Source organism: Falco punctatus (assembly GCF_963210335.1).
Source record: "Falco punctatus genome assembly, chromosome: 11".
In the NCBI taxonomy this organism is placed as follows: Eukaryota; Metazoa; Chordata; class Aves; order Falconiformes; family Falconidae; genus Falco; species Falco punctatus.
In genome coordinates this window covers 30399505-30423538 of record NC_137591.1, presented here as the reverse complement: position 1 = coordinate 30423538, position 24034 = coordinate 30399505, and the positions used below count along the sequence as shown (strand labels likewise).

Here is a 24034-nt window from a genome sequence, read left to right as displayed (position 1 = left end):
CGCTGCTGAGGCGAATTCCCATGTGAAGCAAAAGTGGATATTTAAAGTGTCAAGAGTGTGCAAGTCAACAGTATGTGGGTTAAAAGTACATTAGAGATTACTTTGTCAGAAAGATTACCTTGTAAAAAGTAAATGTGAATATTTGCTATCTCCTCCTACAGACTTACTCTGTACTTGCTAGGTACTTCAGTCACAAACTAAGCTCTTTTGTGTGGAGGCAGGCTGCGTGTATGCCCACGCAGTGGAAATACGAAAGCTTTGGAAGATCCTGGCTGCTGTCAGGGGAAAAAAATACTGATCACTAGATGCCATCCTTCTGAGCCAGACAGCTGAGCTGGGACAAATTCTCACCACAGCAGGTGACTTTGAGCTAGAGTTAGGAGCCTGATTTGTGAGTGGGATCTTCATTTACCATGTTTTTTCTTCCTTTCTCCAAGTCTTTTTGGAGAACTCTTATCCTTATAGCAGAGGTCCTAAATAGAAGTGGGGATGGGACAAGCTTACATCATGTGTCTGAAGGGTTCATCCACTTCAGGATGGCACAGCCAGAGATGGGGAGGGGATGTCCAGAGGTCACCTAGTCAAGCTTTTCTCTCAGGACAGGACTGTTGCTGTCACTAAATCAAGGCAGCTATACAGCTTGGTCTGGCAAAGTCTTACAGATCCCCAAGGTGGAGTTCTGAACCTGCTCTTGCTCACCTGTTGTACTGGTGTGCTGCCTTCCCAGTGTCCCGTCAATGCACAGTGTGAGCGTACTTGCATAGGGCACATCTCAGAGAATAACAGCTAGAGGTAAGTAAGCTGTCATTATTCTTACGTCTCTCTCATGTCAATGAGAGGCAGTACTGTTGGTGTAACTGTGACCAAGCAGTTGGTAGTGTACAGAGCTCATGTGCTGGCACTGTAGCTTACCTGGCACTTAAGTCCCAGGGGTGGACAGGTCTGAATCTCCAATTCCCAATGCCATTCTGCATCTGTTAGATTTTATAGATAGTGGAAATACGTATTTCCCCCCTTTTTTCCAAAACGCTGGAAGACTGCAGGCTATATCGAGCTTATTATGCATTATAGAGTGATGGAATTAGCATGATTTTTTAGGGAAATAATCAAGAACAATTTTGCTTAACTTGATGGTGAAACTTAAAAAGTAGGTTTGAGCAAAGCTTGGAGACATTTATGTACAGCCTGTAAAATTACTCAACTCTTCAAAGTGCTTCATATAGTAAACAAAACAAGGTTATCACTTTATGTTGTCTTTTCTAAATCAAAAAGCTTTAGTCAGTTATGGTTTATGTCAAACCATTTTTTGTATAAAAGTTATAGAAAAATAGAATTTCCTGTATTAAAGGAAATTCCAGTGTACCAATGCAAACAACCCATGTCCTAATAGCAGAAAAAAAGTTACTGACCTAAATGACTGAGATCTTATACATATAGAACATAGAAAATAATAGGAAAACACAAGCATCTGCCTCCATCTTCCCTGTAACCTCCCTCTTGATAGACTGCAGTTAGCTTGCACTTGAGCCTTCTCCTTCTCAGTTTAACCCAGGCAGCCCTGGGCTGTCCTTTTGTGTCATGGGGTTCAGCCCTCAGGCCATCCTGGCAGACCTCTGCTGCACTCCCTCCCCTTTGTTGATAAGATTGCTTGTACCGACAGCCTTGCCACGGGGCACACAGTATCGCAAGTGCTGGGTACAGAAGAATTATGGCTTCGCTTGATCTGCTCCGTAGGATATATACGGGAACGAGCAGGGAGATGAGAGATCTGTTCGGAAGACACCAAGAATATTGGGAAACCAGATATGTGGGATATGACAAATGTACTCAGAACTACACTTGTTTAAAAAAATAAGCAAAATGTGATCTATTGATAACAACTCTACAAGCATCGATTTCAGCAATGTGTTATATATATTTATATTTCTAATTTTATATAACTTCTGAGTAATGGTAACCTGGTCTAGTGGAAGGTGGCTCTGCCCATGGCAGGGGGGTTGGAACTAGGTGATCTTTAAGGTCCCTTCCAACCCAAACCATTCTATGATTCTGTATCAAAACCTTTATATAGACAGAGTTGTTATTTTAGAACAGTGAAGCCGTAACACTGCTACATCAGTAGCAGTTCTGCTTCTGACCACAGTGAAAGGAGAATTAAGCCCCAGAGTATTTAACGGGGGGGTGGTGATCAAATACCGTGTCTTTTTCCCAAATCAGCAACTTTATTTGGCAGTGCCAGACAGTAATTTTGTAGTCAGCTTCAGTGCAATCTATTTTGTAGTGTCAGGCGTTTATCAGCCACGGTGGTCGTTGTTCCACGTGGTGGGCATTGCATGAAAGATGTCAAGCTACAGACATGCCAATGGCGTGATGGTTTGCTTCTGAAAATCAGCTGTCTGGATTACTCTGGAAGTGAAAAGATGGTTTCTGTCTTGAAACGGCACTAACAGAGTCTGTTCCTGGTGTCAGTACGCTGGTATGGTGATGGTGGGCAGAGCTGGGGGGCTGGGGAGAAGAGGGCAAACCCTGGGCTCTGAACTCACTCCACATTTTTGGTGCTGACTCATTCAGAAGGTTAGATCTGGCTCCCCAGCTGGATTATTTTTGGCTACTGCAGTTGATATCTGAGGTTTATTTTTATCTATTACTAATTTCTGTGAAACTGAAAGCAAGAATGGTGTCATTGTAAGGAACCGTGTCTGAACGTTACAATAAGAAAAGTGCCTGCAGACTGTACACAGTATTATTAATTATACTTTTTAAGGTTCTCTTAGCATTCATCTGATTTCTTTATGGCAGCGGCTATCAAAACAGCAGTTAATTACAGCGGTACCGTTTTTGTTGCTCACCTCATTATCTCCGTCTTGCACTCGGGTTTTGTGCGGCTGCTGGCTCCCCAGCCGCGGGCCTGGCAGCACGGTGCGAGCCCAGCGCCAGCAGCGCCGGCGGCACAGGAATAGAATGGCAGATGGCAGCAGGCACTATTTATAGCTCCGGCCAAGCTGCCCGAGGTGAGCGCTGCTGAAATAGTCTATCAGGATTGTTTTCAGCCATTAGGGGACTGAGAAGACAATTTGGGGGTGAGGGTGTGGTGCAAAAAGTCAGGGTTTGCATTCCTCAGGAGCACCCTGGAAATGCAAAAGTCTTGCTTAATATACATTTGTACATTTTCTAAAGGGTGGCAGTTACTTTTTCCACTTGATACCTGCCTGGTCTCCACCAGTCACCCTGCAAACCTTCCAAATGCAGCCTGCCTTGCAGCTTTGTAGCACTGGTCGTGGCTGAGCTGGAAGAATTTACTGTGCTGTGGAAGTTGTGCTGCCATGGCAACTCAGGCACACGGAATTTTAATTGCAAGGCACAATATATATTTATGAAAATAATTAATAAAAATGCGAACAAGGTTGTTTTTATTACATTACAGTATCTTTTATACTGAGTTTCTTTTGCTTTTTTGCACAAAAGGAATTCAGTGGGGAAGGATTTTTTAAAATGACTGATTTTACTGTTCTCATCGTGAAGTTTAGTTTGGTGGTTTGGTTTTTTTAATTGAATCAGGTGAAACGTTGTTTCAGTGTTTAACCTAGATAGGTATGGTTGATTTGGGGTTTGATGGCATTTGTGTGAAAAGCTGCAAACCGTATTTTGTACCGAAGCAGTGGAACTGGGTGCAATCAGATGCATGCAAGCCTGAAAAGGCAGGCGTTGGGCTGATAGGAGCCTGTGAAAAGGAAGAATGAGGAGAGATTATTTTAAGGTTTGTATTATCCAAAAAACCATAGCTTTCCAGTTTGGATTGCCTTTTTGGTGGTATGTGAGGATTTGCCAGGTGCTCAGCCCGGTGCCTGTGCCGCTGTGCCGGTGCAGCGTGTGCGGGCGCCTGCCTCACTCCCCCCCGTGCATCCTGCAGCGCAGCCATGATTTCATAGAACACCATAGGGCTGGAGACGCTGTGCTGGCCATAACTCGAAATGGAGGCGTAATGCACTGGGCGTACGCTGTGCTGGAGGTGAATGTTCTTCATCTTACTGACAATTAAAGTCTCTTGTAGGGTTTTGTTATTGATTAAAAAAAATATATATATTTTTTGGACTGTAAGCCAGGCACGAATTCTGTCTTCCTCTGAGTAGTTAATATTGTTTGTTATGAAGCATTTTATATTTTTATTTTAAAAAGACTTAAAGACAACCCAATAAAAACACAGGGGTTTCAGTTCTGAATTGAATGCAGTACTGAGATAGTGATTTAGACATGGTAAGTCTGCTTAGTTACTCCACATGTTTTCCTCGTTTCTCTCTGACCCTCAAGCATGAAGATTTTAAAGCTGTAGCTGCTAGTAAAGTGAAATGTCATCTAACTCATTACCGTGATTTTTGCTGGGTGTGGGCAATATATAAATTTAAATGCTACTGAGTGGATTTTTTTATTTAAGTGTGTTGCCTTGTAAAGTTTCTTTTAAAAATAACAAAACTGAACAAGCCTTCTTCCTTTAAAGATTAATAGTATGTGATATCAATTAAACTTTATACTGGGACAGGAAAGCCATCTACAATTCAATTATGTCTATATATTTCATCATTTGCTACTAACTTTCTTAGGTGTTCACAAAATACTACCTCTATTACAATACATTGTGCATTTAATGTGCTGGCTTAATGATTTCAGCTGTGTGATAGCTTTCAAATGGATGAGAAAACAAAAATACATTGTGCTCATTAAATTGTTGTGTATCAAGTTCAACTTCATTAGTTTTGATTGGGACTGAGTTGGTGCCATCTGTGCTGTCAGTATTGTACATCTTTCACAGAAAAGATGAGAGATTTGAAATCCAATTCTCTCATGGTATATTGCCCTCTTAGTTTGTGTGGTTTTGTACAAAATTAACTTGGCTGGATTCCATTTCTTTGTAGCTGAGCTTTTTATTTTTGGCTTCAGTTACCTGGCAGTGGAGTCATTGGGCCAAGTTCTGATCTTATGTGCCTGACTGGCTACCGTGTATTATTATTTTTTAAAGCTTCAAGTGTGTTGCTTTCAATGTGTTTTCAAAATCAAGAAATACCGCAGTATGTTATCACTATGTTTAGAAATACGTAAGAAATACCACTGTCTGAGATAATACTGAAATACACTTAAAACTATTTAAAGGAAGAAAATAGAACCGTGTTGATTGCTAGAGGCACAGACACCTTTGAGAGTAGAGGGCTAACCAGTGAAAAAAAGAAAGAAGAGTTGTTACAGGGAGCTGTGAGCAAAGACAGGAAGCACTTAAAACTCATTACTAACTTCTAATAGATGTAATCAGCTACCAGGAGTCAGTCAAACCTGATTCTTTATTGTTTATAGGTGACCATCCCTGCAGTGCTTCATAAGATGGAATTATTTGGAGATATATATATATATATTTAAGTGATAGAAGTGAATGTAACAGATACACAGGTAATCTGGGAGATTCTGTGTCAAACCTGCAAATGAATAGGGCCAGGTCCTGCCTGAGCTATCATTTTGGGAAGCAGCTTCTGCGCCAAGTGTTCTTTCCGGTACTTTCAGTTGCAAAGGATCTTTAAACTTTGTCCTACATGAAATATTATGTGGCATGGAGCTGCCACTTTTTGAAAAGCTGATAGATAGAGTTCCTTGATAGCTTCAGCTGATCTAAATTGGGGTGGCTGCAGTCCTGACCTCTCACCTGCCCCAGCTGACCATTCCTACCCACTCTGCTTTTCCACTGCCACTGGAGCTCATGTGAGCGGCCAGCAAGAGACATCAGGGAGCTGACCTGGATGGAAATTAATGATATATTTTCCTCTGGGGTAGCTGTGGCCTAGATTAGTTCAGCGTATGATCAGATAAATGCTGGTACTGGCTTAAGGGAGTGTGTGGGGATGCATAGCCAAAGGGAGGGGAGCACAAGGCTGTGGCAGCCTTAAGCCACATGCAGCGTGATTACTGTGTGCTGTAGTATCGTGATACAGTATTTTGGAAGTGGATGGCTAATTGAGGCAGAGGTTAGCTTGCCCTTTGACTTGAAGTGATGCTCAGTATGTTTGGTCCCCTTAATTTCAAATAGGATTTTTTTTTCTTTTTAAGGTTAAATTGCCATCACTTCTGAAGCATAAAACACACTTCTAAGAGTTATTGACCCTAGTTTGTAAGAGTGGCCATGCAGGATGGAGATGCACAGTTTTCTGTAATGACAGTTATATCCTTATAAATGACAAATTACTTTTCGTCATTCATGTTACACACACTCCTTGAGGTCTTGGAAAAAATTCAGTAATTTTGCTGTTTTACAAGTAACAACAGAACCCAGGCAGTATTTTTTACTAACTTCGGTCATCCCTTGGTGCTCTCTGTAGTGTTAAAAACTTCTAAAAACGTGAGTTTTAGATAATTCCTGGATTCAAAGAATGCTGTTGCTTCCATTTGGTTCTGGATAGTTGGTATCAATCCCTTACTTGGCTTTCTCCCTGTCTCTTTGAAGTGATGGGTGGTAAATGCTGTGCAGTCTCATGTGTTCACAGTGCTCAAGCTGTAATTGTTGCCTGTCTGTAAGATTCTCTCCTCCTGTCTCTGGGAGCCAGCTGTAAAATAAGTAGTAAGCCTAACGAAGCATGAAGAATTATTGGCCTACAAATTAATGGTTAAATACTTCAGGGTTTGGGTTTGTCTTGGTTTTGATGGGTTTTTTTCTTTTTTTGTTGTGGTTATTTTTTCAAACATCCAGAAATACATGCTTGACTTCTCAAAAAACAACTCTGCAACATCATTGATGTGTTCCTAGGTAATCCACTAGGAAATAAGTGTGACAAATACCTTTGAAAAATGCATTTATTTTGCACCTGCAGTGAGAATAATGCACTTCAGTCTGAATTTAAAGTGTGTATTCACTGTACTTTGAATGTAACATTTTTGTGTCTGTTATCAGTTTTGTATTGTTTCATGAAGATACAGACCTCTACCAACTCTAAACACCATCCTCGTTTACTACTACACCCCATGATTGTCACAGCATCAGTGATGAGTGGGAATATTATTTTAACCCATGCTAGTGTAATTTGTGAATGTTTTCTTCCTTATTTTTCTTCCTTATTTTTGTCCAGAGGTTTCCCAGTACTTTTTATTTCTCTCTTGCAAGGTTCCTCCTCTCAGTCTGTCAATTATTGATGAGGTCTGCTCTTGGGGCATTTGTTCATAATGAATAATTTCAAAGACAAATAAAAGACCTCTCTGCAAATTTAATGTATTGCCCTTTTGTAGTGTGTTATATTGCTTTCTTGGAATGGTGCACTGGGAAAAACAATGCAAAGCGAAAGCTATTTTGTTTGAAGTTTTATGCATTATGTATATTTCTTCTATGAAGCTACAGTATGTGACATATCTAGGATGACTGAGAATGATAGGCGATTATGTGATTTGCAAATGGAATGACAAATACTTCTTTTAAGTTCGTACTTTAATATATTAGTATTTTGGTTTATATGTTAAAGAACATTTAAGCAGGAGAGGGTAAATCAGGAAGAATTAAAAGAAATTCTATGCTTAGAAGTAAAAAAGCCTGGTTTACAGATAGTCTGGAAAGGAAATACTTTATTTTTGTAATGTGCCTTTTTTACTTTTTCAATTATGATCGACTTATTTTCACCACAAAGGGTAACATTTTTTCACGAATGTGTTTACCATATAAAATATGGATTGATTTAATCATGTGATGGGCCTGAGAATTAAGGACAATCGTCGGACTGCAGTCTTTTTTCTTATAAACCAGCGTGTTGATTCGTGGCTGTATCATGATGGGTTGGCTTTTTCTTCTTTGTAGCCCAACTGACAACGGGCTTCATGGAGGAAGGGATAATCGTTAGGTCTGCTGGGAAATACGCCGAGTTAACATGTCTCCTGGACATCATGAACCTGGAATTTTTGTGTGTCTTATCAGAGGAAAGGTGCCCTTTTCTGGGTTTAAGGCATCGTTGAGTCTGAAGTCAGAAGTACTAGATGTGTGGTGTGCCCTTTCTTCTCTTTCTCCTGGACGCTTTGATTTGTGATGAGCTCTTTAAACAGTAGAGTATAAGTAACATAAGGTAACTTAAAAATTACCATCGTGATGTATTAGATTTGATAGATCCCTGGAGTTTTAAACCTGTAACCTTCCCTTCCCCACACTTTCTTAATTTTTGTATTACTTAAGTTTCCCTTTTTTGATCTGTAACTGGTACTGCTGCTCAGATTGGGGAGAACTTTCAGGTCCTTTTTCGACTGCTTGCTTTGAAACAGCAAATTTAGCTGCGGTAAAATTGTAGAGATAATTTTTAAATGTGTTTTTAGGATGAACTTCTATATTTTGGTTTTTTTCCTATGACACAACGTAAGGCTGAAGTGAAAATAGTTGGCTCTGAACTTTAGTGTTGTTAACTGCTGATTGAGCCACTGTCACACTGCATGTTTTAAGGCAACAGTGTACAGAGAGATTTAATGGGGTTAAAAAAAATCAGATAAAAACACTTTTAATCATAAAGATACAATTATCTGTTAAATAAATAGCTCCCTACCTTACTCTCAGATTATAATTATATTTTTTTATTTAAATTTTCATTATTAGTAAGATACCGTAGTTTCTGATAGCTTTGCAAGAAATTATGCATCAAGTTGAGTAGTTTTTCAGTCTTTGGAGATAAAATAATTTCCAATTAAGAGAAAACTTGGGAAGATGGTAGCTGTCACATAGAAAAGTACTAAGCAGAATGGAAGAGTGAGAGACTCCGGGTGTTTCCTGAACACACATTTTTTGTTTTGCCTAAAAATAGCAATCTGTGTTTACACTTACTGATTCTTTGCAGAAAAAGTTGCAGGTACTTAATGGAACACTTTGTACCATATTTTGTTCAGATTCAGATCTGGTTTTATATATTTTTGGTGTTTTCTATCTTTTATATTCTATCTTGACAGGCATTTATATAGCAGAACATTAATCTTTTCTCTCTGCTTAATCTCTCCGTGAGAGGCTGTAACCCACTTTTCTGTAACAGCAAATTTAGTTTTCTGTCTTGATCTTGAGAAGGTGAAAATTCTGGTAAGACTCAATATTGCTAATGCCCTGATCAACGTTTGTTCTGCCTGTTAAGATAATTAGTCAGGTTTTTGTTAGAATAAAGTCATTTAGATGGATTGCTAGATCAGGTACATCTGCCTTTTGGAGCTGTAAAGCAGTTGGGGGAGTTTTACCATGCCAAAATCCACATTGAGAATGTTCACCATCATGCTGCCCTATGCTAGTTAGCATATCCTGAAAGAAATGTGCTAATTTTATTTTTTGTTTTCTGAACAAGGGTCTGTTTGTGTTCCACTAAGCTGATCCTTCAACTGGTAGAAATGTCCCTCTGACTATACGCTGAGATTGTATGGCCTATGTGCCCTCAAATAGTGTTCTGTGATTTGGAAGCCTCTGTGCTATACTAAAGGTATTAGGAATTGTAAAATCAGAGGGGTGAATGGACATGCAAGGGTCTATAACATTTGAAGTTATAGAATAAAATGGAGTAGTTCTTTTGGAAGGGACCTACAATGATCATCTAATCCAACTGCCTGAATATTTCAGGGCTGACAAAAAGTTAAAGCGCATTATTAAGGGCATTGTTCAAATGCCCTTTTTCACTATCGAAAGCATTAGGTACCTGTGTAGGGCAGCAAAATGAGATTCCATTTACAATGGGTTGTGCAGCTTTATCATCCTTCTGCCCCAAAGATCAGATTTTTTTGCAATGATGTAGCGGGATAGCTGTGTTAAAGTTCTTATGATCACTTATTACAGTTGTTCGGGTTTTTCCTAAATTTTTTCCACTGTTCCTTACACACAAAACTGAAGTTTCAGCAACTGCTAGCAGCACATCCAGTCTTCAGTAAACCAATATTAAACAGGAGAGCCCTTGACTGAGCAGAGATTTCTTCCTCAACTGAACTGCTCTGTAGGTTTTGCCTGACCTGACGTAAAGGCACTAACCTCTCTGCCATAATCTGTCAGAAGAGTCCTTATTTTGAAAATTTGGTACATAGGCTCGGTTGCGTCTAAATTAAGATGCACGACATATTTTAAGGAAAGAGTATCAGCTGTCCTGCTGGTTGGTGCTTCTTTTTTTTGACATTAATTTGTTTACTTGTATTGTCAGCAATAAGAATAACTTCTGTAAAGTAGTTTTGTCCGTATGGTTTAGTCCTTTGACCTGGGAAAAGAATGTATTTGAGAAGCTTGTGGTGTTCTTCGGGACTTATTTAATCCTCTGACCACGCTGTATGATCCTTGAAAGTGATGATATACACATTCCTACAAAGCTATAGGGCATCTAGTTTTAAAACAGTACTAAATACCAGTTTTTTAAAAAAGAACATAATAAATTGCTTTTTACTTTCTAGATTGAACCTTGCATGTTGAACATTCTAAAGCTTGTATGGATCTCATTTTTATGAGAGCCAAGTGATTCAAAGTGGTATAGGCTATTGGTCTATAAACCCATAGATACTTAAAGGCTACTACATATTGCAGAGGGAACACCTTAAATGGTATGTGATTCATAAATGTTACCTACAGGGAAATATGGATTTTATGTATAAATTGATGTATAAATGAATGTGTGATTATTACAGAAATGTAGATTCAGAAGTAGTAAGAAGCTGTCTTTATTTGCAATATTTATACACTTTTAAGTAGATATTTCGATTAATATTTCCTTCCATTTGCAAGCTAATGATTGTACATGATGGTAAAAGTTGTAAAGAGGCTATTACACCCCTGTAAGTTAAGCATAAGTGAGCTAAGGTCAAATAGATAAGGAATTGCACATTGTAACCAAATGAGATCTGAAAGTGTCTATTAAGAAACACAATGGTGAAGTGTAATGCAAGGTACAGGAATCCTTGTCGAAAAGAGTAATGAAAAGAAGACTGAGCCTTTGTTACCGGTATTCTTTTCAGTAATAACTGGAAGTATCCAGATCAGAGAGTATTGCAGTGCATGCAATATTTTCTTAAATCTTGTTTTCTAGCTGCAATAATCAAGTACAAGAAGTGAGCAGTAGTATCCAAAGCCAGTACCCGCTCCAAGTCCAAAGTGGATAAGCAACTTTAAGAAGTTTAAATTTTAATCTGCATCAGCTGTATACTGTAGGAGTTCAAGAATTGAAACAGTAGGATTGTTTTATTAGTCTACTATGCTTATAATACTCAAAAAGGAAAAAACCCTTTTCACCTATCTTAACAGCTAGAACTAGATTTTATAAAATTCCATAGCATGCGTAATATAAAACTAATCTGGATTTTCTTTCAAACTGATATTAATCAGTTTAATTGACTATAAAGTATTTGATTTATAGCTTCCTTTTATGAATCAATGAGAACTAAATTCAATCTATCTGGTACTTCTCTTGTCGCCCATCCTTTATCTTGTTTTATTTCTTATTGGTCCTCTCCATTTCACCACCTCTTCTTGTCTTCATTTCTGTGCCTTCTGTTTGTTTCCCTCTCTCCTGCTTTACATTTTCCTCTGTCCCATATTTCAGTCCCTGCTGGCTGCTTATTGTCCATTGACTCTTCAGCCCGGTCTGATAGTCTGATAGAACTTTCTTTCCCATTTTGTTGTTCACCAGCCTGTTGTAATCACATTTTTAAAGTACTCGGGGTCATTTAATCAGAAGTTGAAGCCTCTTCTTCACCTCAGGCAAGTATACGTATAATGAAGTAACAAAATTTCATGTGAAGTGTTTTGTCTGGAAAGCCAAAAGGAAAACAAGGAGGAGGAAAAGCTCAATCAAGGTTACCCGCTCGCTGTAACCTTGTCTCTGTGTGTTACCCTTCATTACACAGCAAAACCATGGTTGCAGTTGCACAGCTCTGGGGGATGCCTTTGCAACAGCAGCTTAACTTGATCTGTCTTGATTTATGAGTTGTTTTGCTGGCAGTGTTGAGAGGGCCTCTGAAGTCCTGAGTACCTTCCTTCCCAGCCAGACCTGCTAGGCCATGGGAGGGACCTTGTGTGGCTTTCCAGTTTTCCGTCATACCCGATTACAGGATGCCTGTTTTGTTACTACTTCAGCCCCTATCTTTTTAGATATTCTTGGAGGTGAAAAAGATACAGTGACAGGGAAGTTACCGAGTCAGTTTAATTTTCTGGGTTTTCTGTAGGTGGCTTTTGGGTTTTTGCAGACTTTGCAGTAGTACTTGGTGTGTGAGAATTAACTGTGTATACAACCTTACTTTAAAAATGAGGAAGTGATTTTCTTTGTGTTAAATACAATGGTCTAGTAACACAGCAAACAAACCTTCCAGATGATAAAATTGTGTTTAATTGGTGGTGACCCTCAAAAAGTATCGTAAGAAAGTAAAGTTGACTTCAGTCCAGCTGTGGGGTTTTTTTCTTGGGGGTGGTGTTTAAACCTCACCGGTTTAGCTTTACTTAAATGTTACATGGGTGCTAGCTTTTAATAGAGACCTTAACTGAGTAACATAGCTGAGCCATGTTATGACTGCAAATGCGTGGAAGGTGCTTCTGTAGCATTAAAATGAAGTGCTGTCTCATGGTATTTTTTTCCAGTGATATCCTTTATATGAATGGATTATCATCTCTTTGTGGTTTGTTTTCATTTTATCATTATAAATTTGTTTTATTCTTCCATGCCTGAGGGCTTATACTGAACTTAGTTAATTGCATCTTATGATGATGAAAGTAGCTGTTTTCCTGTGTCTCATGGATATTCCTTGCTTCTTAGGGGATGGGAAATAACTGATTTTCCTGTTTGTATTGCTCAGTGGCGTAAATGTCAGAGGTGCCAAGAAGGGCTGTGTTGGTTCATGTGGAATTAGCATATTTAAACAGATTCACTCTTGTTTTGTCATGGAGAGTGTATGCATAGATATTACAGAAATTTTGTTTGTGTGTAACCTCTGGAAATGAAGGGATTCAGAAGAGATAGTTGTGAAGTAACAGTATTACCTGTAAACACAGATAACCTCCCTGTTACAGTCAGAATAATTGGAATAACTAAACTTCATCATTAAATAAGAGGTGGACATAGACTCCTTTGTTTTTTACAAGGAGAGACAACAGAAGAATATCCCTGAAATCTGCTTATTCCTATGCAATGCTTATATAAAGTGCTTGAGAAATCTTCAGATACATTAAAAAGCACTATACAGAAAACTGATAATATTTGAAACTAAGTTAGGATTATTTTTGTGTGCTGTGCTGTCTGCACTGTCTGGTCTTTATTGTTATGACCCATATGTGGCCAAATAAATACTTTCTAATGCCAGTACTGTATTGATCTAAATCTTAGGAGGCATTGAATCTAAAGTGAATTTCAGTTTTCAAACAATAGGAATAAACTAGATCAATATACAAGGGCAAAAATGGAGCTTCTTTTGATGATTCACACACAGCCCCACAGGTCCCAATTACATGCCGAGCGCTGTGGCATGGCTCGCCCTTTGCCATATGCAGTGGTTACACTGCTGTGTCTCAGCTGTGAGGAGTGGGACGGCAGGGGTTTTGGGGCTTATGCTGAATTCAGAAATCTCCGTAGCCTGAAAATGCTGGGTTTGCTTGAGAATTAGAGATGCAGTTAGAACAAGCCAGTTGGCATGCTGGTTTCTAGCACCCTGGAAGCTGACAGGCTGGAATGCAGCTTTGCAGAAAAGGACCTGGGGGTCTGGATGACACAAAGTTGAACATGAGGCAGCCTTGGGCCCTTGTCACGTAGGGGGCCAATGGCATCATCCTCCTGCATTGGGAGGAGGGTTGCCAGCAGGTTGAGGAAGGGGATTCTCCTCCTCTACTCAGCACTGGTGAGGCCATACCTGGAGTGCTGGGTCTAGTTCTGGGCTGCCCAGTGTGAGAGAGACACAGACATACTGGAAAGGGCCAGTGAGAAGTTGAAGGAACTGGAGCATCTCTCCTTTGGGAAAAGGCAGAGAGAGCTGGGACTGTTCCGCCTGGAGTGGAGAAGGCTCAGGGGGATCTTGTCAGTGTATATGAATACCTGAAGGGAGTCTGTAAAGAAGACCGAGCCAGGCTCTTCTCAGTGGTGCCCAGTGAGAGAGGAGAGGCAATGGGCATGCAGAAACCTCCCCCTGAACATAAGAAGAAACCTTTTGACTGTGGAGAGTGAGCAGGCACTGGCACAGATTGCCCATGGGGTTGTGGAATCTTCACTATTAGAGACGTTCAAAAGCTGTCTGGGCATGGTCCTGGGCAATAGCTCTAGGTAGCTGTGCTTGAGCAGGCAGGTTGGACCAGATGACTTCCAGAGGTCCCTTCCCACCTCAAACATTTGTGATTCTCTTCCTTCCAGTATTTTTCTTCATTAGTTCATCTAAAATTGTATCCAAGACTTCTAGCAATAAGCTCAGATATCGACAAGTCAGTATGAGCCTAGGCAGCATCTGCTACTACTACATCTACCTACTTTCAGCTACATGTAGTGCTGTCAGGAGGTGGAAGTCCCTGTGTGCTGCATTCCCTCTCCTTGTAACTGGGAGAAGATTTGAAGAAAGGGTTAAGGGAGCTCTGTAGTCTCCCCATATCAGCATCTCTAAATCACTCATGTCTACGATTCATCTTGCAGCAAATTCCAGAGCTGCGTTTGCAGTATGTGCCACCTGTAGTGGCAGCGGTGGTTGCTCAGCAGAGACCTGGATAACTGCCATTTCAGCAGCTGTCTTCAATGTCTTATACGCTCTCAAGGATCCAATGAAGAGATGTACATGAAGTATTGTCCAAATTGTAGATTAATAGAACTTTTTTTCATAAATTTATTTTAAAAGCAGCAACAAAATAGAAAAAACCCTTATAGTCAATGATATACTAGGCTTACATAACTTTTCTTTTTAGTATGATGTTGTGGCATCCCCATAATTATTTCTGTGTTAAGTATAAAAGTGTTTGACACACATTAATTGCTTATTTATGGATATTATCACTCTAGATTTACCAATGAAGGACTTGATGCTCAGAAATAATATACAGTGTTCAGTATCTCCACAGCTGAATCAGGCTTTAACTGAGGCAGGCATGAAAACCATGTGCTTGTATTTCTGTCCTTTTCCCTAACCGTCTGCCTGTTCCCTAGCCTTCATCTTCTGCAATGCACTGTTTCCTCAGGCTGCATAAAGACTTTAAGATCTTGTCGAAGAGTGGTTTTGATCTTCTATTCTCCCAAAGAGCCAGAGTCTTTGGTCTCATAGTCTGATGTCAATGCTGAGTGATACAAAGGGCTGTCAAGTCAACAAACCCACCAGATTTTGGATTTCTTATATAAAGAATAGAGAAGATCGTAATGGGCTTGTTGATCTTAATAGTTCTGGGAGATGAGGGGTTCAAAAAACTACATACTTCCAAATAACAGGATGCTTTCACATTAAAGAAAGTGTGAAGATGGTGTTGTAAGAGCAAGTATTAAAATGAAAGCATCCAGATGTCAAATGAGAGGTAACTGGGAGGTAACTCGGTTGTAAAAAAAATAATGTTTTTACTTATTGTAAAGATTACAGCTCACCGTAGGTCTTGCTGAAATGCTTCTGCCTGGATTATTGAAAGAACTCCATTGTTAAAGAAAATGAGGGGCAGACATTTCCTTTTTGAAGAAATAAGCGTCACACTTCAACAGCTGCAAGCTTAATAAGCTTTTCAAAATCAATGTATTGGCAAATCTTTATCTGCATAGTGCTGCAAGGCTTTTCCTCCTTGTTAAAAATCAGCATCACTGAACCAGATAAACTTCCTTGATATTACAGCATTTTCTCTTTTTTATTAATATTTTGCCAGCAGCAAGCAATACAGATGGTAAATGTTAGGGTGTTCTAGGAGGCCCTGCATAGCTATGAATTTTGTTAGAATACTTTCTTAGACTGGGAGTCACTTGGCTTGTGAAGGAAAAGTCAAGCAACTCTGGAAGGCAGCCCTTTCTTTAAAATCATAAATGGACCAGTTATATGGATCATGCCATCTTTTGATCGCCAAAAGAAAGTTTAATTTCAGAATTCATAAAAACATGTTGAAAGAAACACTGACTAGACAGGTATCTACTTGGTCAGTGATGCTGCAGGAAACTAATCTTTTTAAGGCATCAGCTTTTAGAAAACTTTGCTTTTAAAATATTTTTTTTCTTAAACAGTAACTATTTTTCTTTTTTGTGCTTCTTGTAGCTAAAATTTGAAGGCACTTGTTTAAAATTGAAGTAAGTTTTGTAGCAACATCAATTAAAATACATAAATAGGAGTCAGGAATTCAAATATGTCACCTTTTCCATTCGCTGTAAACAGTTTCACAGTTTTCCACAGCCGTCTGATCCTGCTGCAGTTAAGTATTGTTTGTTAGAAGCAGGCCTTACCTTTCCAGTTGCTTCTGGAAATTACCCAATGACTTGATGGTAGAATCAGAAATATTTGAATTTCAAATTACAGATTAATCACAATAACATTTTTCCAACCTTTGCAAATGCAGTTGTGCCTCTCACAGAAGAGAGGTAATCAGAAACCTAAACTAAAAATTGGCAAACCAGAAAATTGGGCAAAATTAACTTGCTACAGGGATAAATCTGTGGGTTACCTTTTTACTTGTCCCTTTAGGAGATAGCGCCTATACACATTTCAGAGAAAAAAGGTGAAATGTTGATGAGTAAACTGGATAACATGCCTTTTAGTTGGTCTAATGAATGTATCTTCATGTCCTTCGGAGAGGCCAACCTTCCTAAGTCATAGCTATTAAAAACAAGAGCAAACCTAAGACAAAACCCAGAGCTTAAAAAATTCTTTTAAGAAAAGAATGCTGGATATCATATCTGCTAAAGATTGGGTGACCCAAATAAAGCCCCAAACATAATAAAATGGAAACTGATATACTGTGATATCTTCAAAACAGATGTGCATGGCCCTTCATGCCAACTATACATCATATGAAAAAAAAACAAACAAAAAAAAACCCCACCAAAACCCCAAGCCCCATCAGCTAGTGTACAGAGCACTTTATCTCTTGTGGGAGATCAGGGAGCCTTCAAGATTAGCGTTTAAGAGTAACTTTGAATTCACAGCATAGCATGCCGATGGCAAAAAATTGAGCCTGCTGCATTCAAAAGTTGATCTCTTGCCCAGCAGCACAAACAGCGTTTTTCTTTTGACAACATCTTTCAGAAAGGACGTGGCAGAGTAAGAAGAATAAATTATATATCAGTAGCATACAAGAGAGGGAGGGTGTACAGAATAGGAGAGGGAGAAGGAAAACAAAACACAAAGATCATAAAGGTCATGGATATTTTTTGTTTTTCAGAACAAGAGAGTGTATGCAGAATTGATCGGTTTGTGTCTGATCTAGTTTTGCTGTGATTTTTTTACAGAAAAATGTCATCTTGTCTGTTGCTGATTGATGGCTCAACCCTGTTAAGATCTGAGCTGTTTCTGCCTTACCTCTGTGACTGCTACAATATCACTCTCTTTTATAGCCACATACAGAATAGTATTTACATAGGTATCTTTATTATTCTAGTCCTGCCTTTTTCTTCTGTGCAGTCTTTAAGAATATCTTGGAGTTGTCATTTTCTATGGTCCAAGTCTACCTTGTCCAGCAGCTTGTAGCTGGAAACTATCAGCACCAGCTTCTGGGAGGGTTAAAAACCTCATGCTGGGCAGCTGGGCAGAGTGTCCTTGTCACAGCTGCTCCTCCACTCAAGTAGTTTTAAGATTGACTTAAGTGTTGAAAGAAATAAAACTACAGCCTTTCGAAATGAGCATCATTGCCCATTTCCTTGGCACTCAAATGGATGATCTTATAAATAATGGATCAGGTCACAACAAGGTCTTGGCTGGTCCACTCCCAGGGGTACTGTATCTAAAAGGATTAGGGTCCCAGCCTGCAAGCTTTGTAAAAAAATTAGAGAATTTGGTATTTAGAAGCGATAGGCAATTTTGTGTTCTTAGTCTAAAAAGGGACATGTTGTAGATGCTTTTCTTGGGATCCTGTCTTGGGAATTCTCAAAATTTGAGGCGTGGAGCAGCTGCCTCTACCTTGTCAAACACAGCTTGAGAAGAATGGGAGATAATTTGATAAAAGATGATGTCTGCTTCCTTGGGCAGAGCTATATTAGTAATCCAATACATTATGCTGATGAGAGAGGAAAGCCTTTGACACTAAATTTAGATCCAGGCGTGGCCTGCTGGAAGCCCAGGACTGCTTAGATTTGAACTATTGATTTGGCCCCATGTCCAGTAGGACTCTTCTTTCTTTCTGCTTGTAGAAAGCAGTTTTGCCCAAGCAGCAATAAATACAGCTGATAGTGAGCCAGAATTTGCAAAGTTCAGCTGGCCAGTGTATTTACTGAACTAACCTAAATATTATGTTCACTTTTAATATCTTGATATGTACCTGTTAAAAAAAAATTCTCTAAAGAATAATCCCCTGCTTTTTTCTGTTTTTATTTCTCTGTTAATTAGTACTGTTTGAGTATTATATGTTCTCAGCTGAATAAAACCTGATGATGACTGAAAGAAAATCGATTTATAGAAAATAACTGAACTATAAGGTATGCATTACAGAAATGCTACAGAAGAACTGAGCATAAGCCATATGTCTTGTATTCAATGTTTTTAAAAGGAAGAGCTATCGATTTTTTTTTCTTCCAAATACTGATTGGTAGGGAACCTGGGATTTTCTTGGATCGCACATTCTACTTGGAGGGATAAAAGGTGTATGGAAAATGATGAGGGGAAAGGGGCTGGTGGTGTGTATATATATGCTGGCACAACGTAATGTCAGGTTTCAGTGAAAGCATGAGTTTGTGGGGACATCATTAATAACGGGGGGCAAAGCTACATGCCAGTTACGCAGATCATTTCAAACCTCTACTGATTGACTCATCTATTCTGTGTGGTTTGTATTTGCTGCCTGTTTGTGATTATGTTTTAGAGAATTTAAAGTTCTTAGTCATATTCCCCTGTGGACATGTGTGGAAACTGTAGAGGACCACAAAGAACCGTAAGGAACAAAACGAACAATATGCAAAAAATCTGTTCCTTCAGCAGAACGCTTAGGGTACTGAAAGTGTCATAATGTCTAATAATGTGCACTTGGCAAGTCAATATTTAAATTTACAGCTTTTCAGGATTAAGAGGCATAGATTTATTGAGGGCACCTCTAACTCCTGCTATCAGCAGCAGATGGTGTGTTTCCACATCATCCGACTCAAGATGTGGCGAAACAAGAGTGATGAACACCTGTGGCAGCCTGGGAGGTTTTGCTTTCCATACAATGTGTAGAAAAGTTTCAGAAATGTCTAATCCTGAAGGAGCATGACACACCAAGATTTCTAGGGCATGGTAATTTTAGAAGTTGAAACCCCATTTTGAAATTATTTTATTCTTTTTTTTTTTTCTTCTTCTGTTTTTTTGGGGTTTTTTTTTCTTCCTTTTTTTCCCTTTTTTTACTTTCCTTGTAATCTGGATTCTGGCTATTTTTAGCTAGTGAAGAGATGAAGCACAGGCGGGACAATGAGATGCAAAATCAGCTCTTTGAACCTCACCAGAGTTACAGACCTTTTAAATGGGCCCAGTCAGGTGAACTTGTACTGAGCCTTCAGCATATACAAATCATATTGTTTTCATATGTAAACATATTTGATAAAACCAAACTTTGAAGGAGTTTAAGATTAGAGATAAGCCTTTGAAAGTTGAGTACAATATGAACATTGCCTACCAGGATGTGTAATGACATATTCGTTATCACGCATAGTTCCATGGTTTTGGTTATCTTCTTCCCAGGACCTCTGCCCTGTGTACAGAAGGAATAGTGCTAATCTAATGAGCAGCTTTTTTTTTTTTCCTTTCTTTTCTTTCTCCCCCCTTACTATTTTTCATTGTGTATTTTCATCATGTAACCCTGTGCCTTACTATATGCTATTCAGATCAGGATTTGAGGTTGAAGTTGTTATTTTCCAATTTGGCATTTCTGCAGGACTCATCACTATGGTATTTCAGTGCTTCAGATGTTAATTGATTTTCATCACACCCTACTGAGATGGGGAATTATTATTAACCAGGGAAATGGAGCACAAGGAGATTGAGGTCAGAAGTACTACTCAGTTTGAATGCCAGGTTTGACACACCTGTGACCTGGTTTATTGTTTTTTTTTTTTTTAGTATTCACATGAAACTCTGAATACCTTTAATTGCAACTGTAAATAATGCTGCGTTTCTCCTTATTGAGCCAACGGCTGTAGTACAGGCAGCTATATAGTAAAGAAAACGCAGGTGACCACTTGTGGAATTCTTTGCGTAATTGGTGTGCCTCCTTTCACATAAGTAATTTTGGGCAGAAGTGGGGAAAGGATCCAAGTCAACACAACATTGAGATGTTATGCCCCAAAAGATTTTTCTTACTTAATACATTTTTCTGGCTTGTACCATACCTGTCTTCCAGTTCTTGCAACAAAGGAAGCAAGGCTGTACCTACAGGAGTCTCTTCTACTCCCTAACCATAACTCATCACTAGAATGTGTACGCCTATGACGACAAATGAGTAGAGGTCCTTTTTGGAGAGAGTGTGAAATGTCATTATTAAAAAATAATCCCTGATGTACGTGCATTAGGATTGCCAATTTTGAGTGCCTATGTACCCTTAATTTTCTTTTAACATTTATTTAATATAAATGGTTTTCTGTTCCCTTCTGTATTTCTATGTCAGTCTGCCTTCTGGCATCAAGTGTCCACATTCAGAAGCATCTTAATAGTTTAAAATGACAGCGCTGTCAGGGAGTCAGTATTCCAATGCAGTTGCTTCACAGTTGCAGAAGTTGAGCTGTTTTAAAAGTGAGACGACTCAAAGTAGAGAGCTTGTTCAGTAGAATGTCAGCTGTCATATAGTTGACATATGAAGATAATTCTTTTCCTCAGTAGAATATTGTTTCTCTGAGTTGGCAGCACAGAAATGATTATGAGATGTGAGAAAGATTATTAGAACTCTGAATGCTTTGATAGCCATCTCACCTTAGCTTTTTTTCGTAATAAATTAACTAATCATGACTTTCAGAAGAACAAAAATAATCTGAAAACCTTTATTAGGATAACTGTAAGCTCATCTGCTGTGGTACTCCTTGAGAGAAGCGCTATCAGCAAACTCTACCTGGAAAAAGGTAGAAATGTAACCAAAATATTTTTAACGTATTTTAAGAAGTAGTTCTACACTTACCTTCACTCTAGAGTAATTTCTTGTTTCTGTTAAGATTCTAGGTTTATCTTATTTCAGATGGATGTTGTCTTTTGATTAGGTGTTAATTCTCCTGTTTTTCAGCTGAGATTTTATTTTTGGGTCTGTTTTATTGTTTTCCTTCAGTTTTTTAGAACCATTTATTGTTAATAATGCTGAGTGAAAACTCTGCTTCTGTCTCCTCCTAACTCAGTAAAAATGAATTTGCATTTGGGCCTTTACACAAATACTTTTTGGTCCTATCTGGGACATCTACCCTGTCAACTTCCAGTTGTGCTCAGTTATACATTTGCCTCCCAGCTCAAGGAAAGAGAGGAATCCAGGGAAGCCAAACACGTTCTGCTGGCTTGACAGAAAAGCGATATATGTGCTGGACGTGGTGGCCTTCCTGTAACTTTCTTTAAAACGCCTGGATCTTTTCAAACTTGTGCTGAAGAATTAATATAACAGGTTTTTATAACGGACTCGAACTGTGCTGTATTGGCGGATCTTCAATGTTGTTTAAGGTGTTTCCTTACAATGTAGCTCAATAGTCAGATAAATCTGCGAGGATGACTGCAGTTATTTGGCCTCTCTTGTGTTTGAAAGCCATGTGAATGAAGATACTCATTAAAGAAGTCAATTAGAGAACTGCTTGTTACTAAATTTTTATTATTATTATTATATATTTTGTTGAGTGTGATTTAGGCTGTATGGTTAGTTTTAGTTACTGATAGTCGCACGATGCTTAGATGTCCTGAAAATTGTGATGATAACCCAGTGAAAGCACAAAAGTGTGTTTAATTTCTTCAGCAATATTCATTAGCATAATAAAAACATCACCTCTCTTTGTAAGCTCTCCTTTTCATAGCACATAACAACATGCCTGGTATTTTACAAAACACAGCTTGTGTCATTACTACTTGTGTCTAGTACTAAGGATGTTATTGTCAAACAAAGGGGAAGCAACAGCTGAGATCACTGAAAATTAGGACAGTGTAAATGGATAAATTAATGATAGCAAAGATTCAGAGAAGCAGTGAACTTTAGAGAGAGATTCGAGAGAGGAAAGAGGAAGACTTCTATGTGCAAGGACTGGAAGACTGTGCCCAGTGCAGAGAGGGATGAGGAGGAAAGATAAAGCCATAGTTTAATGTGGAGGGTGGAAAAAATGACAGGGTATGAGAAAACAGATGAGAATAGAAGATAACTAGATTAAATAAATAAATAATAATAATAAAAAACCCCACGACTTCTTTTTTTTTCTTGTCTGTGATACTCAGTTGAGTGCTCTTAGCAAACCTGTTAAAGTGATGTTTATGCTTGTGATGTTTATGCTTGTGATGTTTATGCTTGTTGCGACTATAGCTGTTTTCTTAGATGCCGTTCAAGTGAGTAGAGAAACACGAAGATGGGGTTTCCCCTCTGGGGTCCTGATGCAGCCCGGGGTGATGATGCCTTTGTGTGCGCTGGTTATGGGTAGTCCCAAAGGAGGCTGTGCTGGGGAATTGCTGTGGACTGCTGGGCAAGCCCCCCGGGCAGCTGTCTTACTGTATGGCATAGGCTCACAGGAAGGGCTTTACGGGATTGGGAAACTGCCCAAATTCAGGAGATCACCCAGTTGCTGACTCCTGTAGGTGTGAAGAAGCTTTTTTATGGGGAGGCCTGGATTACAAACTGCAGTTTGAGGGTTTAGGAGCTTTTCTATAGCAGATACTTTGTTTTCAAAGTAGAAGTATTTATAAAGGATTTATCTTCTGAGTCACAGATGAGGGTTCTGTTGTTTTTTTCCTTTAGGATTAAAAGGTAGTAGAGAAAAGCACCATTTGATATTTACCAACCTAAAGGTACTATCTCATAGTGAAAGTAACTGAACCTGAAGATAATTGATTAACTGGTGTAGTTTCAGCTCTGACATTTTGATACCAGTTCCTCATACACACAGTGGTATTCCTCAGGTCTGATTGCAGTGATTTCCATCATTTTATAGAAATGCAGTATTGTAAGCAATTGCTTCTTTTATCTGCAGAGCTAGGTATGTCTAGGGAACAACTCTGTTGCCTAAACGTGGGCATTTGGTGTCATTTTAGCTGTCTCAGTATATGCAGTTCACCCACATGAAGCTTGCAGAGATGATGCAGCACTTACAACAGACTTGTATCCTTCTGCAGTAGCAGCTCCTTACCAGGCGTTATCTTTGGGCTTCTAAAATGGCATCTGACACCGGTGTTAAGGCACCTGACCTTATCCTTAGGTGCTAGTCAATGTAAAAGTGTAAAAGAGATGGTAGCAGGGAAGGATATGGGATTGATGGGAAAGTGCAACAGTTCTGATACTTCATCTGATTTTGTTCTTTTAAAGACCATTTAACGGTAAACTTTTGAATGTTTCAAAGTAGTAGTCCCTATTTGTAATTGACACCGCTTTTATGGTAAATGGATGTACATTTAAAATTATTACCACTGAGCTTGCAAGAGAGAGACAGTCTAATTTTCTTTTTTTACTCCCAGAGAAATACATAAACATATGTTCTCTAGTAAAAATGCACCTACAATTAAATAACTAGTCATTTCCCATGAGTTTTAAAAATGAACTGTAAGCCTGAAGGACAGAAAACATGCCACGTTGCTCTTGTTAAACTGTCAAATTATTACTGCATATGAGACTAGAGGATTTTCAGTTTCTTCTCAAAGCATTTTTGGAGGATGAGTCAGTAAAGCAGTTATCTAATGTATCCACGTTGACTGCACATTGAATTTTATATTCTGTTATGTTTAATTACACTGTTACTGGGCTAATACATCGGGATTTTTCTCTCTTTTT

General features: G+C 38.9%; 2 protein-coding genes across 6 annotated transcripts in view; both read left to right on the top strand.

Moving 5' to 3' along the window:
- RABGAP1L (RAB GTPase activating protein 1 like) overlaps positions 1-24034 on the top strand; it is a 254528-nt gene that overhangs the window by 116968 nt on the left and 113526 nt on the right. The gene's annotated exons all lie outside the window — the stretch shown is intronic.
- GPR52 (G protein-coupled receptor 52) overlaps positions 1-24034 on the top strand; it is a 57102-nt gene extending 33068 nt beyond the window's left edge. Inside the window, exon 2 of the mRNA XM_080407600.1 lies at positions 1-24034. This exon is cut by the window's left edge and continues 29996 nt beyond it. The gene's annotated coding sequence lies outside the window, so the exon portion shown is untranslated.